The sequence below is a fragment of the Rhagoletis pomonella genome, unplaced genomic scaffold (assembly GCF_013731165.1).
Source record: "Rhagoletis pomonella isolate Grant_MI unplaced genomic scaffold, Rhpom_1.0 Rhpom_scaffold_01057, whole genome shotgun sequence".
Taxonomy (NCBI): domain Eukaryota; kingdom Metazoa; phylum Arthropoda; class Insecta; order Diptera; family Tephritidae; genus Rhagoletis; species Rhagoletis pomonella.
In genome coordinates, this window is record NW_023459611.1 from 37,351 (window position 1) to 43,423 (window position 6,073).

The following is a 6,073-nucleotide window of genomic DNA, read 5'->3' on the forward strand; positions in this document are numbered from 1 at the left end:
TCCAGAAATTCGACACAGCTATTTATGATATCAATAACGTACTTATGGCGAAAAGTGGTGGATAATGGGGAAGGGGCGTGGCACCGCCCATGCAAACTGAAATTCTCATATCGCTTATCTCTGGAACCGCTTATGCTGACGTCCTGAAATTTGACACAGCAACATATGCTATCAATTCCGCATTTACGGTGAAATGTGGTAGATTTTGGAAAAGGGGGCGTGGCACCTCCCATACAACCTGAAATTCTCATATCGCTTCTCTGGAACCGCTTATGCTAACGCCCTGAAATTTGACACAACCACATATGTTATTATTACCGCACTTACGGCGAAAAGCGGTAGATTTTGGAACAGGGGCCTGGCACCCTTCATACAAACTGAAATCTTATATCGCTTATCCCTGAAACTGCTAATGCTAACGTCCTGAAATTTTACACAGCCACATATGCTATCAATACCGTACTTACGGCGAAAATTGCTAGATTTTGAAAAAGGGGGCCTGGCACCTTCCATACAAACTGAAATCTTATATCGCTTATTCTGAAACTGCTAATGCTAACGTCCTGAAATTTGACGCAGCCACATATGCGTCCAATACTGTACTTACGGCGAAAATTGTTAGATTTTGGAAAAGGGTGCGTAGCACCTCCCGTACAAACTGACATTCTCATATTGTTTTCCTCTGGAACCGCTTATACTAACGCCTTGAAATTCGACCCAGCTATTTACGCTGTCAATAACGTGCTTAAGGTGAAAAGCGGTAGATATTGAAAAAAGGGGCGAGGCACTCACATACAAGCTGAACTTCGCATTTCGTTTATCTATGTAACCGCTTATGCTAACGTTCTGAAATTTAACACAGCTTCATATGTATCATTACCGATCTTATGACGAAAAGTGCTGTGTATTCGAAAGGGGGTTGAGGCACCTCACATACAGAATGCAATTTCCATATCACTTATATCTGGAACCACTTATGATAGATAAGGTAATGGAATTTGATACACCTACATTAGAGTGGTCCAAAAAAATCAAGTTGGAATTTTAATGCCGGCATCCCCTAGGATTGTTCTATATCCAAAAAAATATACCCCTATTTTTTATTTTGCTCAAAGCGCTCAAAGTTTTCCATGTATTTTATATGGGGAAAACCATTTTTCGTAGGAATGGTATAAAACTCTTAAAAATCAATATTTTTCAATCGGAAAACTGTGGTTTTCTTCAGGAGACTTCCAGTATTAATATCCAATTGTTTATTTAACCATTTTTTATGATTAAAGATTTTTTCATTGCATTTTCTAGGGGTTTTGGAGGATCTATAAAATATAGTTACTATTAAAAAATGGTTAAAGAGACAATTGCGTATTATTACTGGGAATCTCCTGAAGATAAGAAAAGTTTTCCGATCGAAAACTTTTGATTTTCAAGAATTCTACACTATTTCTACGAAAAGTTCTTTTTCCCCCATATAAAATACATGGAAAACTTTGAGCGCTTTGAGCACTCCATATTTTTTTTTTTTTTTTTTCAAAATAAAAAAATAGGGGTATATTTTTTTCGATATAGAACAATCCTAGGGGGTGCCGGCATTAAAAATCCGACCTTATTTTTTTACATACATTTTTGGACCACTTTAACCTACATCTATATACATTTAAAATGGCAAAAATCATTCAATTGGGAACCATTTCCTCCCAGATTTCTAAATCGCATTGAATGATTGTTATTTTGTGAAATGATTTTTGAAAGGATCAGTGCGTTTGTCTTCCGTTAGGTGACGCAGGGATTGAGATTAGAGATGGGCATGGGACTAAATATTAAATGCCTCATCCCGACGTTTTTCGAAATTGTACCGCGGCACAGAGGTTTAGAAACCCAAACAAGCTGGCCAAAAATGAAAAATTTTTCGAAAATTTTTTAAAACAATATATTATTTAAAAGGTAATTATATACCGAATGCTGATAATGTAGAGCGTTATCATGTCAACGTTGTTTTCTGTACGATTTGAAAGTCAACAGTTTTCATAGTCTCGCGAAATTTGCAAAAACGTTGACGTTCAACCTACGTTAAAAGTGCTATAACTTATTATGGAGTAGCTTAATTATCAAAGTGCAACATGAAGGTGTGGTATGCATTTTAATTTTATGTGTTATTCCTTGGATATAATTGCGTGTCATGTATTTGTGACAACAGTAAGATTCACCAGTCATGAATTTCGACATTTTGACAATTAGTTGTGCGAAGCTATGCGAATTATGCATAATCAGACCCTTAGTTTCGGTAAATTTTTGAAAATAAATGGCTAGCGAATAAAAATTTTTGAGAAACAGCTGCAACTATTTGCAGCACTATTTATTATCAATTTGTTTGTGAGCACGCGCTCGTCAACGTTCTTTGTGGGCGCCACAGTTTGTGCCTTAGGATTGAACAAATTTTAGTAGCTAACCTTTAAAAACAAAACATATAAAAAATATGTTACACAACAACAACAACAACACAACAGAGTCGGAAATTTCTGAAATACAGTGCACTCGGAAGGAAATTTTTGAGGCTCTACGAAAAAACTCGTAAGTCGAGCTATAATGAAAAACTTAAAATTTTGGAAGAGAAAATATCTACATTGATAAATATTGATCGATTTGTTATCCATCTTACCCCTTTCGCTATTTTGATGCCATATGGCGTCATGCTTTTTTGAATACTCACAGATTTAATTGAGCTTATCTGAAATTATATTTTTATATGCAACGCTGTAATGGGAAGTTTTATAAATTATATTTTAATACGGTATTGTAATTTTTATCCTTAGTAGATGAAAAGTTCAATTTTAAAACTTTACTAAAATATCGATTTTCTTCTGCTTAGAAAGGTCTACATTAAAATACTATATTTTACCAAATAACCCAATAAATTAAAAACAAGTAAATATGCATTTTATTTTATTAAATTTTTGTGGTGTTATTTAATTTGATTTGAATAAAATAAAATACCATATTAAAAATTCTTTGCATATTTTTTACACCAGTTAGCACAAATGATGCCATATGGCATCATTCCAAAAAACACTTTAGAATCGCATTTTGGAAAAAAAATTAAATTGAATGTTATTATATCGAGCCCTAACCGCCAAAATAACGTAAGCGACATTTTTTTCAAAATTTTATTTTTGATGCAGAAATATTCCTAGGGCATCTAAATGTAATTCTGCATCAAAAAGAAAATGTTGAAAAAATTGGCGCTTACGTTATTTTGGCGGTTAGGGCTCGATATTATGCATTAAGGATCATTTAATAAAAAAATTGAATTTTTAAAGCCGAATCTAAAAAGATGTACCGAAAGGGTTAACGAACGGGAAAGAGTCAAAAATTTATTTTCACAGTTTGAAGTAAAATGGAAAGAGGCTCACCTATCATATGATCGTTTAAAAAAAAATACGAAAACTGGCTCAATACATCCGTAAAAATAAAGGTGAGTTAGCGCAAATTACTATTACTATTTAAATTATTATTTTGTTCTTAGATTTTGATGAAACCAAATCAGAAAAAAAAGTCAACATATCATGAACCATCTTCGACAAGTCGTGGTCGCCATTCGTCTGATTTTTAGGAGCAAAGGAGAAGAAAGACCGAATCGCTAAAGTCATCATACTCATACGCCACGCATATGAGTTTGCGTGCATCTGGAGCCCCAAACGCATCAAGTGTTCTGAAAGAAGTTTCGTGTACGACACCACGAAGAGTATTTAAATTTCAGATCGCTTGCAGAAAGTCATTAGAAGAGCCCCTTCAAGAGATTTCTCCGGACATTGCATTGCATTTAATTATAACAGCGAATTTGACAAAAAAGGGGCCTATCTTTTGGCAAGATCAGTGACTAACGAAAACCAGCGTGGCTCTGTGTATCCGGCTTATGAAAAAGTAGTAGCTGCGAAAAGCTGTTTTTACCCTCCAACTACTGAAATGAAAATTTCCAAGACATGTACGGAAATTCCATTGCAAACATTGCTTATTCACACGACAAGTAGATTGTTATCATCTCAAAAAGAAATAATCGAATCGCTGCATCCAGATGTAACAAATAACATGAAACTGTTCTTAAAATTGGGCACAATTTTTAACATATGTTTTAAGGCATTTAGTGTCAGCGATTCTGTTTTCTACACTTTCAATAACAAATTTGGATTTCTTGATACAAAAAACAGTCAGTTTCGATTTTCACTAGAATAGCACGATTTTCAACAAATTTGGTCGGCCACGTTATGTCAGCGATTTTGTATTTTACATTTATGACATCAAATTCGAAAAATATACTTTTAAACATATACTCTTGAAGTTCCAATTTTGGCCAGCTTTTCGATCGATCTAGACCACTTTGCGCGGGCCCGGGGGCCACGAAATCTATTTCTAAAAAAAAATCACATGTCTTTCAAATTAATTTTAAATAAAAAAAAAAATTATGAAAGATCTGGCATCCTCCAATTATTTTTTTTTTGCTTTGCTGTTCGTTTTCGTCTCAATAAAACATAAAAAGTGATATTTTATACAAATTTTTTAAGGAAAATTTTCTGAATCTGCGGAAGTTGCGGTTTTATCGGGAGTATCGGGAAAGGATTTTGATTCCGTTCCGTCCGTTAAATTTTTACAGACCTTCCCGATACCGCCCATCTTGAATCAGTACCGTGGATCCCGATATTCCGTGTCCATCTCTAATTGAGGGCTATCCTTAAAATGTATGGTCAGATTTTCTTCATCTTTAGAACACATAATAGCAACACACAATTTGGTGCAATTCGGTAGCCCAATCATGTGATGCAAAAATATTGGGCTTTAGGAACAATCTTGACAAAAACCCGTGTAAAACCGCCGCCAGAGAAGGAAGTATTATATTTTGTTTTACACCTTCGAGGTACTTAACCTCCACCGATTCTGATGAACATAATGAGGAGTTTATGCAGATGTTAGCAATTTAGACCAATATAATCGAAAAAAGTATTTACAGTCTGGATTGGTATTTGTTTAACATAATAGTCAGTGAGGAACCGTTAGGCACCTCATGTATACATACAAATACATACATATGCTTATTTTTTGTAAATGAAAATTGAGGTTCCTTTCTCGGTATAATTTCGAAAGCTACTAAGAAATTCGGTTTTAAGTTTTCCTATAAACTCGCTATAAATTTTGGTGGTGGACTTCAAAATCGTCATTAGCATAAATGGGTCAATATTGGTGATAAGCAAAATTTAAAAGTGTATGAAAAAATGTCGAATTTCGACAACTGGGCGATACTAGTAAATTTAATTCAACAAATAAATATATAAGTATTTACATATATTTACATATTTATAACTGAAGAGATATGGTATTTTTGCATACTATATTTTTTCCAACAATATATAGCAGGGGTGGGCAAGGCAAGGTGAGGAGTTTATGCAGATGTTAGCAATTTAGACCAATATAATCGAAAAAAGTATTTACAGTCTGGATTGGTATTTGTTTAACATAATAGTCAGTGAGGAACCGTTAGGCACCTCATGTATACATACAAATACATACATATGCTTATTTTTTGTAAATGAAAATTGAGGTTCCTTTCTCGGTATAATTTCGAAAGCTACTAAGAAATTCGGTTTTAAGTTTTCCTATAAACTCGCTATAAATTTTGGTGGTGGACTTCAAAATCGTCATTAGCATAAATGGGTCAATATTGGTGATAAGCAAAATTTAAAAGTGTATGAAAAAATGTCGAATTTCGACAACTGGGCGATACTAGTAAATTTAATTCAACAAATAAATATATAAGTATTTATATTTACATATTTATAACTGAAGAGATATGGTATTTTTGCATACAATATTTTCTCCAACAATATATAGCAGGGGTGGGCAAGGCCGAGGCCAAAAAGAGCCACATGTAAATTCTAAATGATACAAAGAGCCACAAAAAAAACAAGAAAACAAAAATTTGATTTTTAATAAAATAATTATTATAAGTAGTAGTCCCCAACTTATCTCTAACGGGCACTATTAACGATTTAATGATATGTACGCACTTAGTCAATGAAATTTCATG